Genomic DNA, 27,090 nt, shown 5'->3' on the forward strand with positions numbered 1-27,090 from the left:
TCCCCGTTGGCGCTATGGCTGATCCCTGTCCTCTTATGTGCTATGCGTAATATATGCAGTTTTGCAAAATCCACAACCTGCTCTGGCCGCTAGACACCAGGACAGCCACCCGTTTTCCGAGTTTCGAAGGTTTGCACTCTCCCTTCCTCAGAGTCCCCCCATTTTTTTTCTCCCTTCGTGAGTCCATTGACAACTGATCCCTTTCGGAAGTATGACCTCATGGGTTTCAATGATGTCATTAGGAGAAGGTGGTTTCCAAAAGAACCTTCCCACCACCTAGTACGTTCTAGACAATAAACACCTTGTGCCTTGATGCATTCCACCGGACTTGAAATTGGCGGGAGAGAGCTACCCGGGGGGGGGGAAGGGGGGGCTTTAAAGACAAAGACACCATAATTGCATTGGCCGGGAATCGAACCCGGGCCTCCCGCGTGGCAGGCGAGAATTCTACCACTGAACCACCAATGCGCCACGCCGGGGCCGGCGCCATCACCCTCCTCGCTCAGCTGGTCTAGGAGAGTCCAGCTTTTGCCCAGACTTGACTTGGCATTAGCTTGTCAACATCGATGGAAACGCCTTGTCATCTACATTGTGACTTTGCCAGATGGACCCACTCCCCATGGGATCGGTAGCAAACTAGATCCACATTTTGTTGTTGATGCTCCTCCTCAGCAACAAGAGCAGAGTGGCGCAGCGGAAGCGTGCTGAGCCAAAACCCTCAGCATAAGGATGGCACTGGCACCTTTTGCTTGTCAACATCGATGGAAACGCCTCGTCATCTACATTGTGACTTTGCCAGATGGACCCACTCCCCATGGGATCGGTAGCAAACTAGATCCACATTTTATTGTCGATGCACCAGCTCGGCAGCAAGAGCAGAGTGGCGCAGCGGAAGCGTGCTGGGCCCATAACCCAGAGGTCGATGGATCGAAACCATCCTCTGCTACGTTGCCTTTTCCTATGCCAGTCGATATTTGCTAGTGGGGCCAAAGGGCGCTCTTTCACACACAAAGAGAAGTTGAACCTGATTCTGGTGGTTAAACGAGTCCAAAACCCTCAGCATAAGGATGGCACGGGCACCTTTTGTGCTAATGCAATATTGTCTCTTGGCAAAGGAAGCCTGGCCGTGCTTTCTTTAATGGATTGCTTTTGTCCAATACTGCCTGCCTGACTTTGGCTGAAGCCACAGCTGCCTCAAAAAAAAAAACGCGTCAACGCCGCCTTGGCACATGTTATGAGGAGGACTCTGGCTTCCCATGTTGCTCGCGGCGCTCGGTTCCAAGCTTCAACAACAAACGCAAAAGCCAGGTGCCTCCCAGGAAGGCAGCGTTTGGAGAATGCGGGCATCGATCCCGCTACCTCTCGCATGCTAAGCGAGCGCTCTACCACTTGAGCTAATCCCCCTTTGCTTGGGCTCCCCGTTGGCGCTATGGCTGATCCCTGTCCTCTTATGTGCTATGCGTAATATATGCAGTTTTGCAAAATCCACAACCTGCTCTGGCCGCTAGACACCAGGACAGCCACCCGTTTTCCGAGCTTCGAAGGTTTGCACTCTCCCTTCCTCAGAGTCCCCCCATTTTTTTTCTCCCTTCGTGAGTCCATTGACAACTGATCCCTTTCGGAAGTATGACCTCATGGGTTTCAATGATGTCATTAGGAGAAGGTGGTTTCCAAAAGAACCTTCCCACCACCTAGTACGTTCTAGACAATAAACACCTTGTGCCTTGATGCATTCCACCGGACTTGAAATTGGCGGGAGAGAGCTACCCGGGGGGGGGGAAGGGGGGGCTTTAAAGACAAAGACACCATAATTGCATTGGCCGGGAATCGAACCCGGGCCTCCCGCGTGGCAGGCGAGAATTCTACCACTGAACCACCAATGCGCCACGCCGGGGCCGGCGCCATCACCCTCCTCGCTCAGCTGGTCTAGGAGAGTCCAGCTTTTGCCCAGACTTGACTTGGCATTAGCTTGTCAACATCGATGGAAACGCCTTGTCATCTACATTGTGACTTTGCCAGATGGACCCACTCCCCATGGGATCGGTAGCAAACTAGATCCACATTTTGTTGTTGATGCTCCTCCTCAGCAACAAGAGCAGAGTGGCGCAGCGGAAGCGTGCTGAGCCAAAACCCTCAGCATAAGGATGGCACTGGCACCTTTTGCTTGTCAACATCGATGGAAACGCCTCGTCATCTACATTGTGACTTTGCCAGATGGACCCACTCCCCATGGGATCGGTAGCAAACTAGATCCACATTTTGTTGTCGATGCACCAGCTCGGCAGCAAGAGCAGAGTGGCGCAGCGGAAGCGTGCTGGGCCCATAACCCAGAGGTCGATGGATCGAAACCATCCTCTGCTACGTTGCCTTTTCCTATGCCAGTCGATATTTGCTAGTGGGGCCAAAGGGCGCTCTTTCACACACAAAGAGAAGTTGAACCTGATTCTGGTGGTTAAACGAGTCCAAAACCCTCAGCATAAGGATGGCACGGGCACCTTTTGTGCTAATGCAATATTGTCTCTTGGCAAAGGAAGCCTGGCCGTGCTTTCTTTAATGGATTGCTTTTGTCCAATACTGCCTGCCTGACTTTGGCTGAAGCCACAGCTGCCTCAAAAAAAAAAACGCGTCAACGCCGCCTTGGCACATGTTATGAGGAGGACTCTGGCTTCCCATGTTGCTCGCGGCGCTCGGTTCCAAGCTTCAACAACAAACGCAAAAGCCAGGTGCCTCCCAGGAAGGCAGCGTTTGGAGAATGCGGGCATCGATCCCGCTACCTCTCGCATGCTAAGCGAGCGCTCTACCACTTGAGCTAATCCCCCTTTGCTTGGGCTCCCCGTTGGCGCTATGGCTGATCCCTGTCCTCTTATGTGCTATGCGTAATATATGCAGTTTTGCAAAATCCACAACCTGCTCTGGCCGCTAGACACCAGGACAGCCACCCGTTTTCCGAGCTTCGAAGGTTTGCACTCTCCCTTCCTCAGAGTCCCCCCATTTTTTTTTCTCCCTTCGTGAGTCCATTGACAACTGATCCCTTTCGGAAGTATGACCTCATGGGTTTCAATGATGTCATTAGGAGAAGGTGGTTTCCAAAAGAACCTTCCCACCACCTAGTACGTTCTAGACAATAAACACCTTGTGCCTTGATGCATTCCACCGGACTTGAAATTGGCGGGAGAGAGCTACCCGGGGGGGGGGAAGGGGGGGCTTTAAAGACAAAGACACCATAATTGCATTGGCCGGGAATCGAACCCGGGCCTCCCGCGTGGCAGGCGAGAATTCTACCACTGAACCACCAATGCGCCACGCCGGGGCCGGCGCCATCACCCTCCTCGCTCAGCTGGTCTAGGAGAGTCCAGCTTTTGCCCAGACTTGACTTGGCATTAGCTTGTCAACATCGATGGAAACGCCTTGTCATCTACATTGTGACTTTGCCAGATGGACCCACTCCCCATGGGATCGGTAGCAAACTAGATCCACATTTTGTTGTTGATGCTCCTCCTCAGCAACAAGAGCAGAGTGGCGCAGCGGAAGCGTGCTGAGCCAAAACCCTCAGCATAAGGATGGCACTGGCACCTTTTGCTTGTCAACATCGATGGAAACGCCTCGTCATCTACATTGTGACTTTGCCAGATGGACCCACTCCCCATGGGATCGGTAGCAAACTAGATCCACATTTTGTTGTCGATGCACCAGCTCGGCAGCAAGAGCAGAGTGGCGCAGCGGAAGCGTGCTGGGCCCATAACCCAGAGGTCGATGGATCGAAACCATCCTCTGCTACGTTGCCTTTTCCTATGCCAGTCGATATTTGCTAGTGGGGCCAAAGGGCGCTCTTTCACACACAAAGAGAAGTTGAACCTGATTCTGGTGGTTAAACGAGTCCAAAACCCTCAGCATAAGGATGGCACGGGCACCTTTTGTGCTAATGCAATATTGTCTCTTGGCAAAGGAAGCCTGGCCGTGCTTTCTTTAATGGATTGCTTTTGTCCAATACTGCCTGCCTGACTTTGGCTGAAGCCACAGCTGCCTCAAAAAAAAAAACGCGTCAACGCCGCCTTGGCACATGTTATGAGGAGGACTCTGGCTTCCCATGTTGCTCGCGGCGCTCGGTTCCAAGCTTCAACAACAAACGCAAAAGCCAGGTGCCTCCCAGGAAGGCAGCGTTTGGAGAATGCGGGCATCGATCCCGCTACCTCTCGCATGCTAAGCGAGCGCTCTACCACTTGAGCTAATCCCCCTTTGCTTGGGCTCCCCGTTGGCGCTATGGCTGATCCCTGTCCTCTTATGTGCTATGCGTAATATATGCAGTTTTGCAAAATCCACAACCTGCTCTGGCCGCTAGACACCAGGACAGCCACCCGTTTTCCGAGCTTCGAAGGTTTGCACTCTCCCTTCCTCAGAGTCCCCCCATTTTTTTTCTCCCTTCGTGAGTCCATTGACAACTGATCCCTTTCGGAAGTATGACCTCATGGGTTTCAATGATGTCATTAGGAGAAGGTGGTTTCCAAAAGAACCTTCCCACCACCTAGTACGTTCTAGACAATAAACACCTTGTGCCTTGATGCATTCCACCGGACTTGAAATTGGCGGGAGAGAGCTACCCGGGGGGGGGGAAGGGGGGGGCTTTAAAGACAAAGACACCATAATTGCATTGGCCGGGAATCGAACCCGGGCCTCCCGCGTGGCAGGCGAGAATTCTACCACTGAACCACCAATGCGCCACGCTGGGGCCGGCGCCATCACCCTCCTCGCTCAGCTGGTCTAGGAGAGTCCAGCTTTTGCCCAGACTTGACTTGGCATTAGCTTGTCAACATCGATGGAAACGCCTTGTCATCTACATTGTGACTTTGCCAGATGGACCCACTCCCCATGGGATCGGTAGCAAACTAGATCCACATTTTGTTGTTGATGCTCCTCCTCAGCAACAAGAGCAGAGTGGCGCAGCGGAAGCGTGCTGAGCCAAAACCCTCAGCATAAGGATGGCACTGGCACCTTTTGCTTGTCAACATCGATGGAAACGCCTCGTCATCTACATTGTGACTTTGCCAGATGGACCCACTCCCCATGGGATCGGTAGCAAACTAGATCCACATTTTGTTGTCGATGCACCAGCTCGGCAGCAAGAGCAGAGTGGCGCAGCGGAAGCGTGCTGGGCCCATAACCCAGAGGTCGATGGATCGAAACCATCCTCTGCTACGTTGCCTTTTCCTATGCCAGTCGATATTTGCTAGTGGGGCCAAAGGGCGCTCTTTCACACACAAAGAGAAGTTGAACCTGATTCTGGTGGTTAAACGAGTCCAAAACCCTCAGCATAAGGATGGCACGGGCACCTTTTGTGCTAATGCAATATTGTCTCTTGGCAAAGGAAGCCTGGCCGTGCTTTCTTTAATGGATTGCTTTTGTCCAATACTGCCTGCCTGACTTTGGCTGAAGCCACAGCTGCCTCAAAAAAAAAAACGCGTCAACGCCGCCTTGGCACATGTTATGAGGAGGACTCTGGCTTCCCATGTTGCTCGCGGCGCTCGGTTCCAAGCTTCAACAACAAACGCAAAAGCCAGGTGCCTCCCAGGAAGGCAGCGTTTGGAGAATGCGGGCATCGATCCCACTACCTCTCGCATGCTAAGCGAGCGCTCTACCACTTGAGCTAATCCCCCTTTGCTTGGGCTCCCCGTTGGCGCTATGGCTGATCCCTGTCCTCTTATGTGCTATGCGTAATATATGCAGTTTTGCAAAATCCACAACCTGCTCTGGCCGCTAGACACCAGGACAGCCACCCGTTTTCCGAGCTTCGAAGGTTTGCACTCTCCCTTCCTCAGAGTCCCCCCATTTTTTTTCTCCCTTCGTGAGTCCATTGACAACTGATCCCTTTCGGAAGTATGACCTCATGGGTTTCAATGATGTCATTAGGAGAAGGTGGTTTCCAAAAGAACCTTCCCACCACCTAGTACGTTCTAGACAATAAACACCTTGTGCCTTGATGCATTCCACCGGACTTGAAATTGGCGGGAGAGAGCTACCCGGGGGGGGGAAGGGGGGGCTTTAAAGACAAAGACACCATAATTGCATTGGCCGGGAATCGAACCCGGGCCTCCCGCGTGGCAGGCGAGAATTCTACCACTGAACCACCAATGCGCCACGCCGGGGGCCGGCGCCATCACCCTCCTCGCTCAGCTGGTCTAGGAGAGTCCAGCTTTTGCCCAGACTTGACTTGGCATTAGCTTGTCAACATCGATGGAAACGCCTTGTCATCTACATTGTGACTTTGCCAGATGGACCCACTCCCCATGGGATCGGTAGCAAACTAGATCCACATTTTGTTGTTGATGCTCCTCCTCAGCAACAAGAGCAGAGTGGCGCAGCGGAAGCGTGCTGAGCCAAAACCCTCAGCATAAGGATGGCACTGGCACCTTTTGCTTGTCAACATCGATGGAAACGCCTCGTCATCTACATTGTGACTTTGCCAGATGGACCCACTCCCCATGGGATCGGTAGCAAACTAGATCCACATTTTGTTGTCGATGCACCAGCTCGGCAGCAAGAGCAGAGTGGCGCAGCGGAAGCGTGCTGGGCCCATAACCCAGAGGTCGATGGATCGAAACCATCCTCTGCTACGTTGCCTTTTCCTATGCCAGTCGATATTTGCTAGTGGGGCCAAAGGGCGCTCTTTCACACACAAAGAGAAGTTGAACCTGATTCTGGTGGTTAAACGAGTCCAAAACCCTCAGCATAAGGATGGCACGGGCACCTTTTGTGCTAATGCAATATTGTCTCTTGGCAAAGGAAGCCTGGCCGTGCTTTCTTTAATGGATTGCTTTTGTCCAATACTGCCTGCCTGACTTTGGCTGAAGCCACAGCTGCCTCAAAAAAAAAAACGCGTCAACGCCGCCTTGGCACATGTTATGAGGAGGACTCTGGCTTCCCATGTTGCTCGCGGCGCTCGGTTCCAAGCTTCAACAACAAACGCAAAAGCCAGGTGCCTCCCAGGAAGGCAGCGTTTGGAGAATGCGGGCATCGATCCCGCTACCTCTCGCATGCTAAGCGAGCGCTCTACCACTTGAGCTAATCCCCCTTTGCTTGGGCTCCCCGTTGGCGCTATGGCTGATCCCTGTCCTCTTATGTGCTATGCGTAATATATGCAGTTTTGCAAAATCCACAACCTGCTCTGGCCGCTAGACACCAGGACAGCCACCCGTTTTCCGAGCTTCGAAGGTTTGCACTCTCCCTTCCTCAGAGTCCCCCCATTTTTTTTCTCCCTTCGTGAGTCCATTGACAACTGATCCCTTTCGGAAGTATGACCTCATGGGTTTCAATGATGTCATTAGGAGAAGGTGGTTTCCAAAAGAACCTTCCCACCACCTAGTACGTTCTAGACAATAAACACCTTGTGCCTTGATGCATTCCACCGGACTTGAAATTGGCGGGAGAGAGCTACCCGGGGGGGGGGAAGGGGGGGCTTTAAAGACAAAGACACCATAATTGCATTGGCCGGGAATCGAACCCGGGCCTCCCGCGTGGCAGGCGAGAATTCTACCACTGAACCACCAATGCGCCACGCCGGGGCCGGCGCCATCACCCTCCTCGCTCAGCTGGTCTAGGAGAGTCCAGCTTTTGCCCAGACTTGACTTGGCATTAGCTTGTCAACATCGATGGAAACGCCTTGTCATCTACATTGTGACTTTGCCAGATGGACCCACTCCCCATGGGATCGGTAGCAAACTAGATCCACATTTTGTTGTTGATGCTCCTCCTCAGCAACAAGAGCAGAGTGGCGCAGCGGAAGCGTGCTGAGCCAAAACCCTCAGCATAAGGATGGCACTGGCACCTTTTGCTTGTCAACATCGATGGAAACGCCTCGTCATCTACATTGTGACTTTGCCAGATGGACCCACTCCCCATGGGATCGGTAGCAAACTAGATCCACATTTTGTTGTCGATGCACCAGCTCGGCAGCAAGAGCAGAGTGGCGCAGCGGAAGCGTGCTGGGCCCATAACCCAGAGGTCGATGGATCGAAACCATCCTCTGCTACGTTGCCTTTTCCTATGCCAGTCGATATTTGCTAGTGGGGCCAAAGGGCGCTCTTTCACACACAAAGAGAAGTTGAACCTGATTCTGGTGGTTAAACGAGTCCAAAACCCTCAGCATAAGGATGGCACGGGCACCTTTTGTGCTAATGCAATATTGTCTCTTGGCAAAGGAAGCCTGGCCGTGCTTTCTTTAATGGATTGCTTTTGTCCAATACTGCCTGCCTGACTTTGGCTGAAGCCACAGCTGCCTCAAAAAAAAAAACGCGTCAACGCCGCCTTGGCACATGTTATGAGGAGGACTCTGGCTTCCCATGTTGCTCGCGGCGCTCGGTTCCAAGCTTCAACAACAAACGCAAAAGCCAGGTGCCTCCCAGGAAGGCAGCGTTTGGAGAATGCGGGCATCGATCCCGCTACCTCTCGCATGCTAAGCGAGCGCTCTACCACTTGAGCTAATCCCCCTTTGCTTGGGCTCCCGTTGGCGCTATGGCTGATCCCTGTCCTCTTATGTGCTATGCGTAATATATGCAGTTTTGCAAAATCCACAACCTGCTCTGGCCGCTAGACACCAGGACAGCCACCCGTTTTCCGAGCTTCGAAGGTTTGCACTCTCCCTTCCTCAGAGTCCCCCCATTTTTTTTCTCCCTTCGTGAGTCCATTGACAACTGATCCCTTTCGGAAGTATGACCTCATGGGTTTCAATGATGTCATTAGGAGAAGGTGGTTTCCAAAAGAACCTTCCCACCACCTAGTACGTTCTAGACAATAAACACCTTGTGCCTTGATGCATTCCACCGGACTTGAAATTGGCGGGAGAGAGCTACCCGGGGGGGGGAAGGGGGGGCTTTAAAGACAAAGACACCATAATTGCATTGGCCGGGAATCGAACCCGGGCCCTCCCGCGTGGCAGGCGAGAATTCTACCACTGAACCACCAATGCGCCACGCCGGGGCCGGCGCCATCACCCTCCTCGCTCAGCTGGTCTAGGAGAGTCCAGCTTTTGCCCAGACTTGACTTGGCATTAGCTTGTCAACATCGATGGAAACGCCTTGTCATCTACATTGTGACTTTGCCAGATGGACCCACTCCCCATGGGATCGGTAGCAAAACTAGATCCACATTTTGTTGTTGATGCTCCTCCTCAGCAACAAGAGCAGAGTGGCGCAGCGGAAGCGTGCTGAGCCAAAACCCTCAGCATAAGGATGGCACTGGCACCTTTTGCTTGTCAACATCGATGGAAACGCCTCGTCATCTACATTGTGACTTTGCCAGATGGACCCACTCCCCATGGGATCGGTAGCAAAACTAGATCCACATTTTGTTGTCGATGCACCAGCTCGGCAGCAAGAGCAGAGTGGCGCAGCGGAAGCGTGCTGGGCCCATAACCCAGAGGTCGATGGATCGAAACCATCCTCTGCTACGTTGCCTTTTCCTATGCCAGTCGATATTTGCTAGTGGGGCCAAAGGGCGCTCTTTCACACACAAAGAGAAGTTGAACCTGATTCTGGTGGTTAAACGAGTCAAAACCCTCAGCATAAGGATGGCACGGGCACCTTTTGTGCTAATGCAATATTGTCTCTTGGCAAAGGAAGCCTGGCCGTGCTTTCTTTAATGGATTGCTTTTGTCCAATACTGCCTGCCTGACTTTGGCTGAAGCCACAGCTGCCTCAAAAAAAAAAACGCGTCAACGCCGCCTTGGCACATGTTATGAGGAGGACTCTGGCTTCCCATGTTGCTCGCGGCGCTCGGTTCCAAGCTTCAACAACAAACGCAAAAGCCAGGTGCCTCCCAGGAAGGCAGCGTTTGGAGAATGCGGGCATCGATCCCGCTACCTCTCGCATGCTAAGCGAGCGCTCTACCACTTGAGCTAATCCCCCTTTGCTTGGGCTCCCCGTTGGCGCTATGGCTGATCCCTGTCCTCTTATGTGCTATGCGTAATATATGCAGTTTTGCAAAATCCACAACCTGCTCTGGCCGCTAGACACCAGGACAGCCACCCGTTTTCCGAGCTTCGAAGGTTTGCACTCTCCCTTCCTCAGAGTCCCCCCATTTTTTTTCTCCCTTCGTGAGTCCATTGACAACTGATCCCTTTCGGAAGTATGACCTCATGGGTTTCAATGATGTCATTAGGAGAAGGTGGTTTCCAAAAGAACCTTCCCACCACCTAGTACGTTCTAGACAATAAACACCTTGTGCCTTGATGCATTCCACCGGACTTGAAATTGGCGGGAGAGAGCTACCCGGGGGGGGGGGAAGGGGGGGCTTTAAAGACAAAGACACCATAATTGCATTGGCCGGGAATCGAACCCAGGCCTCCCGCGTGGCAGGCGAGAATTCTACCACTGAACCACCAATGCGCCACGCCGGGGCCGGCGCCATCACCCTCCTCGCTCAGCTGGTCTAGGAGAGTCCAGCTTTTGCCCAGACTTGACTTGGCATTAGCTTGTCAACATCGATGGAAACGCCTTGTCATCTACATTGTGACTTTGCCAGATGGACCCACTCCCCATGGGATCGGTAGCAAACTAGATCCACATTTTGTTGTTGATGCTCCTCCTCAGCAACAAGAGCAGAGTGGCGCAGCGGAAGCGTGCTGAGCCAAAACCCTCAGCATAAGGATGGCACTGGCACCTTTTGCTTGTCAACATCGATGGAAACGCCTCGTCATCTACATTGTGACTTTGCCAGATGGACCCACTCCCCATGGGATCGGTAGCAAACTAGATCCACATTTTGTTGTCGATGCACCAGCTCGGCAGCAAGAGCAGAGTGGCGCAGCGGAAGCGTGCTGGGCCCATAACCCAGAGGTCGATGGATCGAAACCATCCTCTGCTACGTTGCCTTTTCCTATGCCAGTCGATATTTGCTAGTGGGGCCAAAGGGCGCTCTTTCACACACAAAGAGAAGTTGAACCTGATTCTGGTGGTTAAACGAGTCCAAAACCCTCAGCATAAGGATGGCACGGGCACCTTTTGTGCTAATGCAATATTGTCTCTTGGCAAAGGAAGCCTGGCCGTGCTTTCTTTAATGGATTGCTTTTGTCCAATACTGCCTGCCTGACTTTGGCTGAAGCCACAGCTGCCTCAAAAAAAAAAACGCGTCAACGCCGCCTTGGCACATGTTATGAGGAGGACTCTGGCTTCCCATGTTGCTCGCGGCGCTCGGTTCCAAGCTTCAACAACAAACGCAAAAGCCAGGTGCCTCCCAGGAAGGCAGCGTTTGGAGAATGCGGGCATCGATCCCGCTACCTCTCGCATGCTAAGCGAGCGCTCTACCACTTGAGCTAATCCCCCTTTGCTTGGGCTCCCCGTTGGCGCTATGGCTGATCCCTGTCCTCTTATGTGCTATGCGTAATATATGCAGTTTTGCAAAATCCACAACCTGCTCTGGCCGCTAGACACCAGGACAGCCACCCGTTTTCCGAGCTTCGAAGGTTTGCACTCTCCCTTCCTCAGAGTCCCCCCATTTTTTTTCTCCCTTCGTGAGTCCATTGACAACTGATCCCTTTCGGAAGTATGACCTCATGGGTTTCAATGATGTCATTAGGAGAAGGTGGTTTCCAAAAGAACCTTCCCACCACCTAGTACGTTCTAGACAATAAACACCTTGTGCCTTGATGCATTCCACCGGACTTGAAATTGGCGGGAGAGAGCTACCCGGGGGGGGGGAAGGGGGGGGCTTTAAAGACAAAGACACCATAATTGCATTGGCCGGGAATCGAACCCGGGCCTCCCGCGTGGCAGGCGAGAATTCTACCACTGAACCACCAATGCGCCACGCCGGGGCCGGCGCCATCACCCTCCTCGCTCAGCTGGTCTAGGAGAGTCCAGCTTTTGCCCAGACTTGACTTGGCATTAGCTTGTCAACATCGATGGAAACGCCTTGTCATCTACATTGTGACTTTGCCAGATGGACCCACTCCCCATGGGATCGGTAGCAAACTAGATCCACATTTTGTTGTTGATGCTCCTCCTCAGCAACAAGAGCAGAGTGGCGCAGCGGAAGCGTGCTGAGCCAAAACCCTCAGCATAAGGATGGCACTGGCACCTTTTGCTTGTCAACATCGATGGAAACGCCTCGTCATCTACATTGTGACTTTGCCAGATGGACCCACTCCCCATGGGATCGGTAGCAAACTAGATCCACATTTTGTTGTCGATGCACCAGCTCGGCAGCAAGAGCAGAGTGGCGCAGCGGAAGCGTGCTGGGCCCATAACCCAGAGGTCGATGGATCGAAACCATCCTCTGCTACGTTGCCTTTTCCTATGCCAGTCGATATTTGCTAGTGGGGCCAAAGGGCGCTCTTTCACACACAAAGAGAAGTTGAACCTGATTCTGGTGGTTAAACGAGTCCAAAACCCTCAGCATAAGGATGGCACGGGCACCTTTTGTGCTAATGCAATATTGTCTCTTGGCAAAGGAAGCCTGGCCGTGCTTTCTTTAATGGATTGCTTTTGTCCAATACTGCCTGCCTGACTTTGGCTGAAGCCACAGCTGCCTCAAAAAAAAAAACGCGTCAACGCCGCCTTGGCACATGTTATGAGGAGGACTCTGGCTTCCCATGTTGCTCGCGGCGCTCGGTTCCAAGCTTCAACAACAAACGCAAAAGCCAGGTGCCTCCCAGGAAGGCAGCGTTTGGAGAATGCGGGCATCGATCCCGCTACCTCTCGCATGCTAAGCGAGCGCTCTACCACTTGAGCTAATCCCCCTTTGCTTGGGCTCCCCGTTGGCGCTATGGCTGATCCCTGTCCTCTTATGTGCTATGCGTAATATATGCAGTTTTGCAAAATCCACAACCTGCTCTGGCCGCTAGACACCAGGACAGCCACCCGTTTTCCGAGCTTCGAAGGTTTGCACTCTCCCTTCCTCAGAGTCCCCCCATTTTTTTTCTCCCTTCGTGAGTCCATTGACAACTGATCCCTTTCGGAAGTATGACCTCATGGGTTTCAATGATGTCATTAGGAGAAGGTGGTTTCCAAAAGAACCTTCCCACCACCTAGTACGTTCTAGACAATAAACACCTTGTGCCTTGATGCATTCCACCGGACTTGAAATTGGCGGGAGAGAGCTACCCGGGGGGGGGAAGGGGGGGCTTTAAAGACAAAGACACCATAATTGCATTGGCCGGGAATCGAACCCGGGCCTCCCGCGTGGCAGGCGAGAATTCTACCACTGAACCACCAATGCGCCACGCCGGGGCCGGCGCCATCACCCTCCTCGCTCAGCTGGTCTAGGAGAGTCCAGCTTTTGCCCAGACTTGACTTGGCATTAGCTTGTCAACATCGATGGAAACGCCTTGTCATCTACATTGTGACTTTGCCAGATGGACCCACTCCCCATGGGATCGGTAGCAAACTAGATCCACATTTTGTTGTTGATGCTCCTCCTCAGCAACAAGAGCAGAGTGGCGCAGCGGAAGCGTGCTGAGCCAAAACCCTCAGCATAAGGATGGCACTGGCACCTTTTGCTTGTCAACATCGATGGAAACGCCTCGTCATCTACATTGTGACTTTGCCAGATGGACCCACTCCCCATGGGATCGGTAGCAAACTAGATCCACATTTTGTTGTCGATGCACCAGCTCGGCAGCAAGAGCAGAGTGGCGCAGCGGAAGCGTGCTGGGCCCATAACCCAGAGGTCGATGGATCGAAACCATCCTCTGCTACGTTGCCTTTTCCTATGCCAGTCGATATTTGCTAGTGGGGCCAAAGGGCGCTCTTTCACACACAAAGAGAAGTTGAACCTGATTCTGGTGGTTAAACGAGTCCAAAACCCTCAGCATAAGGATGGCACGGGCACCTTTTGTGCTAATGCAATATTGTCTCTTGGCAAAGGAAGCCTGGCCGTGCTTTCTTTAATGGATTGCTTTTGTCCAATACTGCCTGCCTGACTTTGGCTGATGCCACAGCTGCCTCAAAAAAAAAAACGCGTCAACGCCGCCTTGGCACATGTTATGAGGAGGACTCTGGCTTCCCATGTTGCTCGCGGCGCTCGGTTCCAAGCTTCAACAACAAACGCAAAAGCCAGGTGCCTCCCAGGAAGGCAGCGTTTGGAGAATGCGGGCATCGATCCCGCTACCTCTCGCATGCTAAGCGAGCGCTCTACCACTTGAGCTAATCCCCCTTTGCTTGGGCTCCCCGTTGGCGCTATGGCTGATCCCTGTCCTCTTATGTGCTATGCGTAATATATGCAGTTTTGCAAAATCCACAACCTGCTCTGGCCGCTAGACACCAGGACAGCCACCCGTTTTCCGAGCTTCGAAGGTTTGCACTCTCCCTTCCTCAGAGTCCCCCCATTTTTTTTCTCCCTTCGTGAGTCCATTGACAACTGATCCCTTTCGGAAGTATGACCTCATGGGTTTCAATGATGTCATTAGGAGAAGGTGGTTTCCAAAAGAACCTTCCCACCACCTAGTACGTTCTAGACAATAAACACCTTGTGCCTTGATGCATTCCACCGGACTTGAAATTGGCGGGAGAGAGCTACCCGGGGGGGGGGGAAGGGGGGGCTTTAAAGACAAAGACACCATAATTGCATTGGCCGGGAATCGAACCCGGGCCTCCCGCGTGGCAGGCGAGAATTCTACCACTGAACCACCAATGCGCCACGCCGGGGCCGGCGCCATCACCCTCCTCGCTCAGCTGGTCTAGGAGAGTCCAGCTTTTGCCCAGACTTGACTTGGCATTAGCTTGTCAACATCGATGGAAACGCCTTGTCATCTACATTGTGACTTTGCCAGATGGACCCACTCCCCATGGGATCGGTAGCAAACTAGATCCACATTTTGTTGTTGATGCTCCTCCTCAGCAACAAGAGCAGAGTGGCGCAGCGGAAGCGTGCTGAGCCAAAACCCTCAGCATAAGGATGGCACTGGCACCTTTTGCTTGTCAACATCGATGGAAACGCCTCGTCATCTACATTGTGACTTTGCCAGATGGACCCACTCCCCATGGGATCGGTAGCAAACTAGATCCACATTTTGTTGTCGATGCACCAGCTCGGCAGCAAGAGCAGAGTGGCGCAGCGGAAGCGTGCTGGGCCCATAACCCAGAGGTCGATGGATCGAAACCATCCTCTGCTACGTTGCCTTTTCCTATGCCAGTCGATATTTGCTAGTGGGGCCAAAGGGCGCTCTTTCACACACAAAGAGAAGTTGAACCTGATTCTGGTGGTTAAACGAGTCCAAAACCCTCAGCATAAGGATGGCACGGGCACCTTTTGTGCTAATGCAATATTGTCTCTTGGCAAAGGAAGCCTGGCCGTGCTTTCTTTAATGGATTGCTTTTGTCCAATACTGCCTGCCTGACTTTGGCTGAAGCCACAGCTGCCTCAAAAAAAAAAACGCGTCAACGCCGCCTTGGCACATGTTATGAGGAGGACTCTGGCTTCCCATGTTGCTCGCGGCGCTCGGTTCCAAGCTTCAACAACAAACGCAAAAGCCAGGTGCCTCCCAGGAAGGCAGCGTTTGGAGAATGCGGGCATCGATCCCGCTACCTCTCGCATGCTAAGCGAGCGCTCTACCACTTGAGCTAATCCCCCTTTGCTTGGGCTCCCCGTTGGCGCTATGGCTGATCCCTGTCCTCTTATGTGCTATGCGTAATATATGCAGTTTTGCAAAATCCACAACCTGCTCTGGCCGCTAGACACCAGGACAGCCACCCGTTTTCCGAGCTTCGAAGGTTTGCACTCTCCCTTCCTCAGAGTCCCCCCATTTTTTTTCTCCCTTCGTGAGTCCATTGACAACTGATCCCTTTCGGAAGTATGACCTCATGGGTTTCAATGATGTCATTAGGAGAAGGTGGTTTCCAAAAGAACCTTCCCACCACCTAGTACGTTCTAGACAATAAACACCTTGTGCCTTGATGCATTCCACCGGACTTGAAATTGGCGGGAGAGAGCTACCCGGGGGGGGGAAGGGGGGGCTTTAAAGACAAAGACACCATAATTGCATTGGCCGGGAATCGAACCCGGGCCTCCCGCGTGGCAGGCGAGAATTCTACCACTGAACCACCAATGCGCCACGCCGGGGCCGGCGCCATCACCCTCCTCGCTCAGCTGGTCTAGGAGAGTCCAGCTTTTGCCCAGACTTGACTTGGCATTAGCTTGTCAACATCGATGGAAACGCCTTGTCATCTACATTGTGACTTTGCCAGATGGACCCACTCCCCATGGGATCGGTAGCAAACTAGATCCACATTTTGTTGTTGATGCTCCTCCTCAGCAACAAGAGCAGAGTGGCGCAGCGGAAGCGTGCTGAGCCAAAACCCTCAGCATAAGGATGGCACTGGCACCTTTTGCTTGTCAACATCGATGGAAACGCCTCGTCATCTACATTGTGACTTTGCCAGATGGACCCACTCCCCATGGGATCGGTAGCAAACTAGATCCACATTTTGTTGTCGATGCACCAGCTCGGCAGCAAGAGCAGAGTGGCGCAGCGGAAGCGTGCTGGGCCCATAACCCAGAGGTCGATGGATCGAAACCATCCTCTGCTACGTTGCCTTTTCCTATGCCAGTCGATATTTGCTAGTGGGGCCAAAGGGCGCTCTTTCACACACAAAGAGAAGTTGAACCTGATTCTGGTGGTTAAACGAGTCCAAAACCCTCAGCATAAGGATGGCACGGGCACCTTTTGTGCTAATGCAATATTGTCTCTTGGCAAAGGAAGCCTGGCCGTGCTTTCTTTAATGGATTGCTTTTGTCCAATACTGCCTGCCTGACTTTGGCTGAAGCCACAGCTGCCTCAAAAAAAAAAACGCGTCAACGCCGCCTTGGCACATGTTATGAGGAGGACTCTGGCTTCCCATGTTGCTCGCGGCGCTCGGTTCCAAGCTTCAACAACAAACGCAAAAGCCAGGTGCCTCCCAGGAAGGCAGCGTTTGGAGAATGCGGGCATCGATCCCGCTACCTCTCGCATGCTAAGCGAGCGCTCTACCACTTGAGCTAATCCCCCTTTGCTTGGGCTCCCCGTTGGCGCTATGGCTGATCCCTGTCCTCTTATGTGCTATGCGTAATATATGCAGTTTTGCAAAATCCACAACCTGCTCTGGCCGCTAGACACCAGGACAGCCACCCGTTTTCCGAGCTTCGAAGGTTTGCACTCTCCCTTCCTCAGAGTCCCCCCATTTTTTTTCTCCCTTCGTGAGTCCATTGACAACTGATCCCTTTCGGAAGTATGACCTCATGGGTTTCAATGATGTCATTAGGAGAAGGTGGTTTCCAAAAGAACCTTCCCACCACCTAGTACGTTCTAGACAATAAACACCTTGTGCCTTGATGCATTCCACCGGACTTGAAATTGGCGGGAGAGAGCTACCCGGGGGGGGGGAAGGGGGGGCTTTAAAGACAAAGACACCATAATTGCATTGGCCGGGAATCGAACCCGGGCCTCCCGCGTGGCAGGCGAGAATTCTACCACTGAACCACCAATGCGCCACGCCGGGGCCGGCGCCATCACCCTCCTCGCTCAGCTGGTCTAGGAGAGTCCAGCTTTTGCCCAGACTTGACTTGGCATTAGCTTGTCAACATCGATGGAAACGCCTTGTCATCTACATTGTGACTTTGCCAGATGGACCCACTCCCCATGGGATCGGTAGCAAACTAGATCCACATTTTGTTGTTGATGCTCCTCCTCAGCAACAAGAGCAGAGTGGCGCAGCGGAAGCGTGCTGAGCCAAAACCCTCAGCATAAGGATGGCACTGGCACCTTTTGCTTGTCAACATCGATGGAAACGCCTCGTCATCTACATTGTGACTTTGCCAGATGGACCCACTCCCCATGGGATCGGTAGCAAACTAGATCCACATTTTGTTGTCGATGCACCAGCTCGGCAGCAAGAGCAGAGTGGCGCAGCGGAAGCGTGCTGGGCCCATAACCCAGAGGTCGATGGATCGAAACCATCCTCTGCTACGTTGCCTTTTCCTATGCCAGTCGATATTTGCTAGTGGGGCCAAAGGGCGCTCTTTCACACACAAAGAGAAGTTGAACCTGATTCTGGTGGTTAAACGAGTCCAAAACCCTCAGCATAAGGATGGCACGGGCACCTTTTGTGCTAATGCAATATTGTCTCTTGGCAAAGGAAGCCTGGCCGTGCTTTCTTTAATGGATTGCTTTTGTCCAATACTGCCTGCCTGACTTTGGCTGAAGCCACAGCTGCCTCAAAAAAAAAAACGCGTCAACGCCGCCTTGGCACATGTTATGAGGAGGACTCTGGCTTCCCATGTTGCTCGCGGCGCTCGGTTCCAAGCTTCAACAACAAACGCAAAAGCCAGGTGCCTCCCAGGAAGGCAGCATTTGGAGAATGCGGGCATCGATCCCGCTACCTCTCGCATGCTAAGCGAGCGCTCTACCACTTGAGCTAATCCCCCTTTGCTTGGGCTCCCCGTTGGCGCTATGGCTGATCCCTGTCCTCTTATGTGCTATGCGTAATATATGCAGTTTTGCAAAATCCACAACCTGCTCTGGCCGCTAGACACCAGGACAGCCACCCGTTTTCCGAGCTTCGAAGGTTTGCACTCTCCCTTCCTCAGAGTCCCCCCATTTTTTTTCTCCCTTCGTGAGTCCATTGACAACTGATCCCTTTCGGAAGTATGACCTCATGGGTTTCAATGATGTCATTAGGAGAAGGTGGTTTCCAAAAGAACCTTCCCACCACCTAGTACGTTCTAGACAATAAACACCTTGTGCCTTGATGCATTCCACCGGACTTGAAATTGGCGGGAGAGAGCTACCCGGGGGGGGGGGAGGGGGGGCTTTAAAGACAAAGACACCATAATTGCATTGGCCGGGAATCGAACCCGGGCCTCCCGCGTGGCAGGCGAGAATTCTACCACTGAACCACCAATGCGCCACGCCGGGGCCGGCGCCATCACCCTCCTCGCTCAGCTGGTCTAGGAGAGTCCAGCTTTTGCCCAGACTTGACTTGGCATTAGCTTGTCAACATCGATGGAAACGCCTTGTCATCTACATTGTGACTTTGCCAGATGGACCCACTCCCCATGGGATCGGTAGCAAACTAGATCCACATTTTGTTGTTGATGCTCCTCCTCAGCAACAAGAGCAGAGTGGCGCAGCGGAAGCGTGCTGAGCCAAAACCCTCAGCATAAGGATGGCACTGGCACCTTTTGCTTGTCAACATCGATGGAAACGCCTCGTCATCTACATTGTGACTTTGCCAGATGGACCCACTCCCCATGGGATCGGTAGCAAACTAGATCCACATTTTGTTGTCGATGCACCAGCTCGGCAGCAAGAGCAGAGTGGCGCAGCGGAAGCGTGCTGGGCCCATAACCCAGAGGTCGATGGATCGAAACCATCCTCTGCTACGTTGCCTTTTCCTATGCCAGTCGATATTTGCTAGTGGGGCCAAAGGGCGCTCTTTCACACACAAAGAGAAGTTGAACCTGATTCTGGTGGTTAAACGAGTCCAAAACCCTCAGCATAAGGATGGCACGGGCACCTTTTGTGCTAATGCAATATTGTCTCTTGGCAAAGGAAGCCTGGCCGTGCTTTCTTTAATGGATTGCTTTTGTCCAATACTGCCTGCCTGACTTTGGCTGAAGCCACAGCTGCCTCAAAAAAAAAAACGCGTCAACGCCGCCTTGGCACATGTTATGAGGAGGACTCTGGCTTCCCATGTTGCTCGCGGCGCTCGGTTCCAAGCTTCAACAACAAACGCAAAAGCCAGGTGCCTCCCAGGAAGGCAGCGTTTGGAGAATGCGGGCATCGATCCCGCTACCTCTCGCATGCTAAGCGAGCGCTCTACCACTTGAGCTAATCCCCCTTTGCTTGGGCTCCCCGTTGGCGCTATGGCTGATCCCTGTCCTCTTATGTGCTATGCGTAATATATGCAGTTTTGCAAAATCCACAACCTGCTCTGGCCGCTAGACACCAGGACAGCCACCCGTTTTCCGAGCTTCGAAGGTTTGCACTCTCCCTTCCTCAGAGTCCCCCCATTTTTTTTCTCCCTTCGTGAGTCCATTGACAACTGATCCCTTTCGGAAGTATGACCTCATGGGTTTCAATGATGTCATTAGGAGAAGGTGGTTTCCAAAAGAACCTTCCCACCACCTAGTACGTTCTAGACAATAAACACCTTGTGCCTTGATGCATTCCACCGGACTTGAAATTGGCGGGAGAGAGCTACCCGGGGGGGGGGAAGGGGGGGCTTTAAAGACAAAGACACCATAATTGCATTGGCCGGGAATCGAACCCGGGCCTCCCGCGTGGCAGGCGAGAATTCTACCACTGAACCACCAATGCGCCACGCCGGGGCCGGCGCCATCACCCTCCTCGCTCAGCTGGTCTAGGAGAGTCCAGCTTTTGCCCAGACTTGACTTGGCATTAGCTTGTCAACATCGATGGAAACGCCTTGTCATCTACATTGTGACTTTGCCAGATGGACCCACTCCCCATGGGATCGGTAGCAAACTAGATCCACATTTTGTTGTTGATGCTCCTCCTCAGCAACAAGAGCAGAGTGGCGCAGCGGAAGCGTGCTGAGCCAAAACCCTCAGCATAAGGATGGCACTGGCACCTTTTGCTTGTCAACATCGATGGAAACGCCTCGTCATCTACATTGTGACTTTGCCAGATGGACCCACTCCCCATGGGATCGGTAGCAAACTAGATCCACATTTTGTTGTCGATGCACCAGCTCGGCAGCAAGAGCAGAGTGGCGCAGCGGAAGCGTGCTGGGCCCATAACCCAGAGGTCGATGGATCGAAACCATCCTCTGCTACGTTGCCTTTTCCTATGCCAGTCGATATTTGCTAGTGGGGCCAAAGGGCGCTCTTTCACACACAAAGAGAAGTTGAACCTGATTCTGGTGGTTAAACGAGTCCAAAACCCTCAGCATAAGGATGGCACGGGCACCTTTTGTGCTAATGCAATATTGTCTCTTGGCAAAGGAAGCCTGGCCGTGCTTTCTTTAATGGATTGCTTTTGTCCAATACTGCCTGCCTGACTTTGGCTGAAGCCACAGCTGCCTCAAAAAAAAAAACGCGTCAACGCCGCCTTGGCACATGTTATGAGGAGGACTCTGGCTTCCCATGTTGCTCGCGGCGCTCGGTTCCAAGCTTCAACAACAAACGCAAAAGCCAGGTGCCTCCCAGGAAGGCAGCATTTGGAGAATGCGGGCATCGATCCCGCTACCTCTCGCATGCTAAGCGAGCGCTCTACCACTTGAGCTAATCCCCCTTTGCTTGGGCTCCCCGTTGGCGCTATGGCTGATCCCTGTCCTCTTATGTGCTATGCGTAATATATGCAGTTTTGCAAAATCCACAACCTGCTCTGGCCGCTAGACACCAGGACAGCCACCCGTTTTCCGAGCTTCGAAGGTTTGCACTCTCCCTTCCTCAGAGTCCCCCCATTTTTTTTCTCCCTTCGTGAGTCCATTGACAACTGATCCCTTTCGGAAGTATGACCTCATGGGTTTCAATGATGTCATTAGGAGAAGGTGGTTTCCAAAAGAACCTTCCCACCACCTAGTACGTTCTAGACAATAAACACCTTGTGCCTTGATGCATTCCACCGGACTTGAAATTGGCGGGAGAGAGCTACCCGGGGGGGGGGAAGGGGGGGCTTTAAAGACAAAGACACCATAATTGCATTGGCCGGGAACCGAACCCGGGCCTCCCGCGTGGCAGGCGAGAATTCTACCACTGAACCACCAATGCGCCACGCCGGGGCCGGCGCCATCACCCTCCTCGCTCAGCTGGTCTAGGAGAGTCCAGCTTTTGCCCAGACTTGACTTGGCATTAGCTTGTCAACATCGATGGAAACGCCTTGTCATCTACATTGTGACTTTGCCAGATGGACCCACTCCCCATGGGATCGGTAGCAAACTAGATCCACATTTTGTTGTTGATGCTCCTCCTCAGCAACAAGAGCAGAGTGGCGCAGCGGAAGCGTGCTGAGCCAAAACCCTCAGCATAAGGATGGCACTGGCACCTTTTGCTTGTCAACATCGATGGAAACGCCTCGTCATCTACATTGTGACTTTGCCAGATGGACCCACTCCCCATGGGATCGGTAGCAAACTAGATCCACATTTTGTTGTCGATGCACCAGCTCGGCAGCAAGAGCAGAGTGGCGCAGCGGAAGCGTGCTGGGCCCATAACCCAGAGGTCGATGGATCGAAACCATCCTCTGCTACGTTGCCTTTTCCTATGCCAGTCGATATTTGCTAGTGGGGCCAAAGGGCGCTCTTTCACACACAAAGAGAAGTTGAACCTGATTCTGGTGGTTAAACGAGTCCAAAACCCTCAGCATAAGGATGGCACGGGCACCTTTTGTGCTAATGCAATATTGTCTCTTGGCAAAGGAAGCCTGGCCGTGCTTTCTTTAATGGATTGCTTTTGTCCAATACTGCCTGCCTGACTTTGGCTGAAGCCACAGCTGCCTCAAAAAAAAAAACGCGTCAACGCCGCCTTGGCACATGTTATGAGGAGGACTCTGGCTTCCCATGTTGCTCGCGGCGCTCGGTTCCAAGCTTCAACAACAAACGCAAAAGCCAGGTGCCTCCCAGGAAGGCAGCGTTTGGAGAATGCGGGCATCGATCCCGCTACCTCTCGCATGCTAAGCGAGCGCTCTACCACTTGAGCTAATCCCCCTTTGCTTGGGCTCCCCGTTGGCGCTATGGCTGATCCCTGTCCTCTTATGTGCTATGCGTAATATATGCAGTTTTGCAAAATCCACAACCTGCTCTGGCCGCTAGACACCAGGACAGCCACCCGTTTTCCGAGCTTCGAAGGTTTGCACTCTCCCTTCCTCAGAGTCCCCCCATTTTTTTTCTCCCTTCGTGAGTCCATTGACAACTGATCCCTTTCGGAAGTATGACCTCATGGGTTTCAATGATGTCATTAGGAGAAGGTGGTTTCCAAAAGAACCTTCCCACCACCTAGTACGTTCTAGACAATAAACACCTTGTGCCTTGATGCATTCCACCGGACTTGAAATTGGCGGGAGAGAGCTACCGGGGGGGGGAAGGGGGGGCTTTAAAGACAAAGACACCATAATTGCATTGGCCGGGAATCGAACCCGGGCCTCCCGCGTGGCAGGCGAGAATTCTACCACTGAACCACCAATGCGCCACGCCGGGGCCGGCGCCATCACCCTCCTCGCTCAGCTGGTCTAGGAGAGTCCAGCTTTTGCCCAGACTTGACTTGGCATTAGCTTGTCAACATCGATGGAAACGCCTTGTCATCTACATTGTGACTTTGCCAGATGGACCCACTCCCCATGGGATCGGTAGCAAACTAGATCCACATTTTGTTGTTGATGCTCCTCCTCAGCAACAAGAGCAGAGTGGCGCAGCGGAAGCGTGCTGAGCCAAAACCCTCAGCATAAGGATGGCACTGGCACCTTTTGCTTGTCAACATCGATGGAAACGCCTCGTCATCTACATTGTGACTTTGCCAGATGGACCCACTCCCCATGGGATCGGTAGCAAACTAGATCCACATTTTGTTGTCGATGCACCAGCTCGGCAGCAAGAGCAGAGTGGCGCAGCGGAAGCGTGCTGGGCCCATAACCCAGAGGTCGATGGATCGAAACCATCCTCTGCTACGTTGCCTTTTCCTATGCCAGTCGATATTTGCTAGTGGGGCCAAAGGGCGCTCTTTCACACACAAAGAGAAGTTGAACCTGATTCTGGTGGTTAAACGAGTCCAAAACCCTCAGCATAAGGATGGCACGGGCACCTTTTGTGCTAATGCAATATTGTCTCTTGGCAAAGGAAGCCTGGCCGTGCTTTCTTTAATGGATTGCTTTTGTCCAATACTGCCTGCCTGACTTTGGCTGAAGCCACAGCTGCCTCAAAAAAAAAAACGCGTCAACGCCGCCTTGGCACATGTTATGAGGAGGACTCTGGCTTCCCATGTTGCTCGCGGCGCTCGGTTCCAAGCTTCAACAACAAACGCAAAAGCCAGGTGCCTCCCAGGAAGGCAGCGTTTGGAGAATGCGGGCATCGATCCCGCTACCTCTCGCATGCTAAGCGAGCGCTCTACCACTTGAGCTAATCCCCCTTTGCTTGGGCTCCCCGTTGGCGCTATGGCTGATCCCTGTCCTCTTATGTGCTATGCGTAATATATGCAGTTTTGCAAAATCCACAACCTGCTCTGGCCGCTAGACACCAGGACAGCCACCCGTTTTCCGAGCTTCGAAGGTTTGCACTCTCCCTTCCTCAGAGTCCCCCCATTTTTTTTCTCCCTTCGTGAGTCCATTGACAACTGATCCCTTTCGGAAGTATGACCTCATGGGTTTCAATGATGTCATTAGGAGAAGGTGGTTTCCAAAAGAACCTTCCCACCACCTAGTACGTTCTAGACAATAAACACCTTGTGCCTTGATGCATTGCACCGGACTTGAAATTGGCGGGAGAGAGCTACCCGGGGGGGGGGAAGGGGGGGGCTTTAAAGACAAAGACACCATAATTGCATTGGCCGGGAATCGAACCCGGGCCTCCCGCGTGGCAGGCGAGAATTCTACCACTGAACCACCAATGCGCCACGCCGGGGCCGGCGCCATCACCCTCCTCGCTCAGCTGGTCTAGGAGAGTCCAGCTTTTGCCCAGACTTGACTTGGCATTAGCTTGTCAACATCGATGGAAACGCCTTGTCATCTACATTGTGACTTTGCCAGATGGACCCACTCCCCATGGGATCGGTAGCAAACTAGATCCACATTTTGTTGTTGATGCTCCTCCTCAGCAACAAGAGCAGAGTGGCGCAGCGGAAGCGTGCTGAGCCAAAACCCTCAGCATAAGGATGGCACTGGCACCTTTTGCTTGTCAACATCGATGGAAACGCCTCGTCATCTACATTGTGACTTTGCCAGATGGACCCACTCCCCATGGGATCGGTAGCAAACTAGATCCACATTTTGTTGTCGATGCACCAGCTCGGCAGCAAGAGCAGAGTGGCGCAGCGGAAGCGTGCTGGGCCCATAACCCAGAGGTCGATGGATCGAAACCATCCTCTGCTACGTTGCCTTTTCCTATGCCAGTCGATATTTGCTAGTGGGGCCAAAGGGCGCTCTTTCACACACAAAGAGAAGTTGAACCTGATTCTGGTGGTTAAACGAGTCCAAAACCCTCAGCATAAGGATGGCACGGGCACCTTTTGTGCTAATGCAATATTGTCTCTTGGCAAAGGAAGCCTGGCCGTGCTTTCTTTAATGGATTGCTTTTGTCCAATACTGCCTGCCTGACTTTGGCTGAAGCCACAGCTGCCTCAAAAAAAAAAACGCGTCAACGCCGCCTTGGCACATGTTATGAGGAGGACTCTGGCTTCCCATGTTGCTCGCGGCGCTCGGTTCCAAGCTTCAACAACAAACGCAAAAGCCAGGTGCCTCCCAGGAAGGCAGCGTTTTTGTCCAATACTGCCTGCCTGACTTTGGCTGAAGCCACAGCTGCCTCAAAAAAAAAAACGCGTCAACGCCGCCTTGGCACATGTTATGAGGAGGACTCTGGCTTCCCATGTTGCTCGCGGCGCTCGGTTCCAAGCTTCAACAACAAACGCAAAAGCCAGGTGCCTCCCAGGAAGGCAGCGTTTGGAGAATGCGGGCATCGATCCCGCTACCTCTCGCATGCTAAGCGAGCGCTCTACCACTTGAGCTAATCCCCCTTTGCTTGGGCTCCCCGTTGGCGCTATGGCTGATCCCTGTCTTCTTATGTGCTATGCGTAATATATGCAGTTTTGCAAAATCCACAACCTGCTCTGGCCGCTAGACACCAGGACAGCCACCCGTTTTCCGAGCTTCGAAGGTTTGCACTCTCCCTTCCTCAGAGTCCCCCCATTTTTTTTCTCCCTTCGTGAGTCCATTGACAACTGATCCCTTTCGGAAGTATGACCTCATGGGTTTCAATGATGTCATTAGGAGAAGGTGGTTTCCAAAAGAACCTTCCCACCACCTAGTACGTTCTAGACAATAAACACCTTGTGCCTTGATGCATTGCACCGGACTTGAAATTGGCGGGAGAGAGCTACCCGGGGGGGGGGGAAGGGGGGGGCTTTAAAGACAAAGACACCATAATTGCATTGGCCGGGAATCGAACCCGGGCCTCCCGCGTGGCAGGTGAGAATTCTACCACTGAACCACCAATGCGCCACGCCGGGGCCGGCGCCATCACCCTCCTCGCTCAGCTGGTCTAGGAGAGTCCAGCTTTTGCCCAGACTTGACTTGGCATTAGCTTGTCAACATCGATGGAAACGCCTTGTCATCTACATTGTGACTTTGCCAGATGGACCCACTCCCCATGGGATCGGTAGCAAACTAGATCCACATTTTGTTGTTGATGCTCCTCCTCAGCAACAAGAGCAGAGTGGCGCAGCGGAAGCGTGCTGAGCCAAAACCCTCAGCATAAGGATGGCACTGGCACCTTTTGCTTGTCAACATCGATGGAAACGCCTCGTCATCTACATTGTGACTTTGCCAGATGGACCCACTCCCCATGAGATCGGTAGCAAACTAGATCCACATTTTGTTGTCGATGCACCAGCTCGGCAGCAAGAGCAGAGTGGCGCAGCGGAAGCGTGCTGGGCCCATAACCCAGAGGTCGATGGATCGAAACCATCCTCTGCTACGTTGCCTTTTCCTATGCCAGTCGATATTTGCTAGTGGGGCCAAAGGGCGCTCTTTCACACACAAAGAGAAGTTGAACCTGATTCTGGTGGTTAAACGAGTCCAAAACCCTCAGCATAAGGATGGCACGGGCACCTTTTGTGCTAATGCAATATTGTCTCTTGGCAAAGGAAGCCTGGCCGTGCTTTCTTTAATGGATTGCTTTTGTCCAATACTGCCTGCCTGACTTTGGCTGAAGCCACAGCTGCCTCAAAAAAAAAAACGCGTCAACGCCGCCTTGGCACATGTTATGAGGAGGACTCTGGCTTCCCATGTTGCTCGCGGCGCTCGGTTCCAAGCTTCAACAACAAACGCAAAAGCCAGGTGCCTCCCAGGAAGGCAGCGTTTGGAGAATGCGGGCATCGATCCCGCTACCTCTCGCATGCTAAGCGGGCGCTCTACCACTTGAGCTAATCCCCCTTTGCTTGGGCTCCCCGTTGGCGCTATGG

The 27,090-nt window shown here is 52.8% G+C and overlaps 33 non-coding genes across 33 annotated transcripts; all 33 read right to left on the minus strand.

Annotated features, from left to right (window-relative positions):
- Positions 1 to 397: 397 nt before the first annotated feature.
- On the minus strand, positions 398 to 468 carry TRNAG-GCC (transfer RNA glycine (anticodon GCC)). The gene has a single exon. It is a non-coding gene; the product is annotated as a tRNA-Gly (tRNA).
- An 863-nt stretch (positions 469 to 1,331) lies between these two features.
- Positions 1,332 to 1,404, minus strand: TRNAA-AGC (transfer RNA alanine (anticodon AGC)). The gene has a single exon. It is a non-coding gene; the product is annotated as a tRNA-Ala (tRNA).
- A 408-nt stretch (positions 1,405 to 1,812) lies between these two features.
- TRNAG-GCC (transfer RNA glycine (anticodon GCC)) lies at positions 1,813 to 1,883 on the minus strand. Its single transcript has one exon. It is a non-coding gene; the product is annotated as a tRNA-Gly (tRNA).
- Positions 1,884 to 2,746: 863 nt separating this feature from the next.
- On the minus strand, positions 2,747 to 2,819 carry TRNAA-AGC (transfer RNA alanine (anticodon AGC)). The gene has a single exon. It is a non-coding gene; the product is annotated as a tRNA-Ala (tRNA).
- A 409-nt stretch (positions 2,820 to 3,228) lies between these two features.
- On the minus strand, positions 3,229 to 3,299 carry TRNAG-GCC (transfer RNA glycine (anticodon GCC)). Its single transcript has one exon. It is a non-coding gene; the product is annotated as a tRNA-Gly (tRNA).
- An 863-nt stretch (positions 3,300 to 4,162) lies between these two features.
- On the minus strand, positions 4,163 to 4,235 carry TRNAA-AGC (transfer RNA alanine (anticodon AGC)). Its single transcript has one exon. It is a non-coding gene; the product is annotated as a tRNA-Ala (tRNA).
- Positions 4,236 to 4,644: 409 nt separating this feature from the next.
- TRNAG-GCC (transfer RNA glycine (anticodon GCC)) lies at positions 4,645 to 4,715 on the minus strand. The gene has a single exon. It is a non-coding gene; the product is annotated as a tRNA-Gly (tRNA).
- Positions 4,716 to 6,058: 1,343 nt separating this feature from the next.
- TRNAG-GCC (transfer RNA glycine (anticodon GCC)) lies at positions 6,059 to 6,129 on the minus strand. Its single transcript has one exon. It is a non-coding gene; the product is annotated as a tRNA-Gly (tRNA).
- An 864-nt stretch (positions 6,130 to 6,993) lies between these two features.
- TRNAA-AGC (transfer RNA alanine (anticodon AGC)) lies at positions 6,994 to 7,066 on the minus strand. Its single transcript has one exon. It is a non-coding gene; the product is annotated as a tRNA-Ala (tRNA).
- Positions 7,067 to 7,474: 408 nt separating this feature from the next.
- Positions 7,475 to 7,545, minus strand: TRNAG-GCC (transfer RNA glycine (anticodon GCC)). Its single transcript has one exon. It is a non-coding gene; the product is annotated as a tRNA-Gly (tRNA).
- An 863-nt stretch (positions 7,546 to 8,408) lies between these two features.
- TRNAA-AGC (transfer RNA alanine (anticodon AGC)) lies at positions 8,409 to 8,481 on the minus strand. Its single transcript has one exon. It is a non-coding gene; the product is annotated as a tRNA-Ala (tRNA).
- A 406-nt stretch (positions 8,482 to 8,887) lies between these two features.
- On the minus strand, positions 8,888 to 8,959 carry TRNAG-GCC (transfer RNA glycine (anticodon GCC)). The gene has a single exon. It is a non-coding gene; the product is annotated as a tRNA-Gly (tRNA).
- An 864-nt stretch (positions 8,960 to 9,823) lies between these two features.
- On the minus strand, positions 9,824 to 9,896 carry TRNAA-AGC (transfer RNA alanine (anticodon AGC)). Its single transcript has one exon. It is a non-coding gene; the product is annotated as a tRNA-Ala (tRNA).
- A 1,343-nt stretch (positions 9,897 to 11,239) lies between these two features.
- TRNAA-AGC (transfer RNA alanine (anticodon AGC)) lies at positions 11,240 to 11,312 on the minus strand. Its single transcript has one exon. It is a non-coding gene; the product is annotated as a tRNA-Ala (tRNA).
- Positions 11,313 to 11,721: 409 nt separating this feature from the next.
- On the minus strand, positions 11,722 to 11,792 carry TRNAG-GCC (transfer RNA glycine (anticodon GCC)). Its single transcript has one exon. It is a non-coding gene; the product is annotated as a tRNA-Gly (tRNA).
- An 863-nt stretch (positions 11,793 to 12,655) lies between these two features.
- On the minus strand, positions 12,656 to 12,728 carry TRNAA-AGC (transfer RNA alanine (anticodon AGC)). Its single transcript has one exon. It is a non-coding gene; the product is annotated as a tRNA-Ala (tRNA).
- A 407-nt stretch (positions 12,729 to 13,135) lies between these two features.
- On the minus strand, positions 13,136 to 13,206 carry TRNAG-GCC (transfer RNA glycine (anticodon GCC)). Its single transcript has one exon. It is a non-coding gene; the product is annotated as a tRNA-Gly (tRNA).
- An 863-nt stretch (positions 13,207 to 14,069) lies between these two features.
- On the minus strand, positions 14,070 to 14,142 carry TRNAA-AGC (transfer RNA alanine (anticodon AGC)). Its single transcript has one exon. It is a non-coding gene; the product is annotated as a tRNA-Ala (tRNA).
- Positions 14,143 to 14,551: 409 nt separating this feature from the next.
- TRNAG-GCC (transfer RNA glycine (anticodon GCC)) lies at positions 14,552 to 14,622 on the minus strand. Its single transcript has one exon. It is a non-coding gene; the product is annotated as a tRNA-Gly (tRNA).
- An 863-nt stretch (positions 14,623 to 15,485) lies between these two features.
- Positions 15,486 to 15,558, minus strand: TRNAA-AGC (transfer RNA alanine (anticodon AGC)). Its single transcript has one exon. It is a non-coding gene; the product is annotated as a tRNA-Ala (tRNA).
- A 407-nt stretch (positions 15,559 to 15,965) lies between these two features.
- TRNAG-GCC (transfer RNA glycine (anticodon GCC)) lies at positions 15,966 to 16,036 on the minus strand. Its single transcript has one exon. It is a non-coding gene; the product is annotated as a tRNA-Gly (tRNA).
- An 863-nt stretch (positions 16,037 to 16,899) lies between these two features.
- Positions 16,900 to 16,972, minus strand: TRNAA-AGC (transfer RNA alanine (anticodon AGC)). The gene has a single exon. It is a non-coding gene; the product is annotated as a tRNA-Ala (tRNA).
- A 408-nt stretch (positions 16,973 to 17,380) lies between these two features.
- Positions 17,381 to 17,451, minus strand: TRNAG-GCC (transfer RNA glycine (anticodon GCC)). Its single transcript has one exon. It is a non-coding gene; the product is annotated as a tRNA-Gly (tRNA).
- An 863-nt stretch (positions 17,452 to 18,314) lies between these two features.
- Positions 18,315 to 18,387, minus strand: TRNAA-AGC (transfer RNA alanine (anticodon AGC)). Its single transcript has one exon. It is a non-coding gene; the product is annotated as a tRNA-Ala (tRNA).
- Positions 18,388 to 18,795: 408 nt separating this feature from the next.
- Positions 18,796 to 18,866, minus strand: TRNAG-GCC (transfer RNA glycine (anticodon GCC)). The gene has a single exon. It is a non-coding gene; the product is annotated as a tRNA-Gly (tRNA).
- An 863-nt stretch (positions 18,867 to 19,729) lies between these two features.
- TRNAA-AGC (transfer RNA alanine (anticodon AGC)) lies at positions 19,730 to 19,802 on the minus strand. The gene has a single exon. It is a non-coding gene; the product is annotated as a tRNA-Ala (tRNA).
- A 408-nt stretch (positions 19,803 to 20,210) lies between these two features.
- Positions 20,211 to 20,281, minus strand: TRNAG-GCC (transfer RNA glycine (anticodon GCC)). The gene has a single exon. It is a non-coding gene; the product is annotated as a tRNA-Gly (tRNA).
- An 863-nt stretch (positions 20,282 to 21,144) lies between these two features.
- On the minus strand, positions 21,145 to 21,217 carry TRNAA-AGC (transfer RNA alanine (anticodon AGC)). Its single transcript has one exon. It is a non-coding gene; the product is annotated as a tRNA-Ala (tRNA).
- A 1,342-nt stretch (positions 21,218 to 22,559) lies between these two features.
- On the minus strand, positions 22,560 to 22,632 carry TRNAA-AGC (transfer RNA alanine (anticodon AGC)). Its single transcript has one exon. It is a non-coding gene; the product is annotated as a tRNA-Ala (tRNA).
- A 406-nt stretch (positions 22,633 to 23,038) lies between these two features.
- TRNAG-GCC (transfer RNA glycine (anticodon GCC)) lies at positions 23,039 to 23,109 on the minus strand. Its single transcript has one exon. It is a non-coding gene; the product is annotated as a tRNA-Gly (tRNA).
- Positions 23,110 to 23,972: 863 nt separating this feature from the next.
- TRNAA-AGC (transfer RNA alanine (anticodon AGC)) lies at positions 23,973 to 24,045 on the minus strand. Its single transcript has one exon. It is a non-coding gene; the product is annotated as a tRNA-Ala (tRNA).
- A 409-nt stretch (positions 24,046 to 24,454) lies between these two features.
- Positions 24,455 to 24,525, minus strand: TRNAG-GCC (transfer RNA glycine (anticodon GCC)). The gene has a single exon. It is a non-coding gene; the product is annotated as a tRNA-Gly (tRNA).
- A 1,046-nt stretch (positions 24,526 to 25,571) lies between these two features.
- TRNAA-AGC (transfer RNA alanine (anticodon AGC)) lies at positions 25,572 to 25,644 on the minus strand. Its single transcript has one exon. It is a non-coding gene; the product is annotated as a tRNA-Ala (tRNA).
- Positions 25,645 to 27,090: the final 1,446 nt, after the last annotated feature.

The sequence above is a fragment of the Aquarana catesbeiana genome, linkage group LG04, assembly GCF_042186555.1.
Source record: "Aquarana catesbeiana isolate 2022-GZ linkage group LG04, ASM4218655v1, whole genome shotgun sequence".
Classification (NCBI taxonomy): domain Eukaryota; kingdom Metazoa; phylum Chordata; class Amphibia; order Anura; family Ranidae; genus Aquarana; species Aquarana catesbeiana.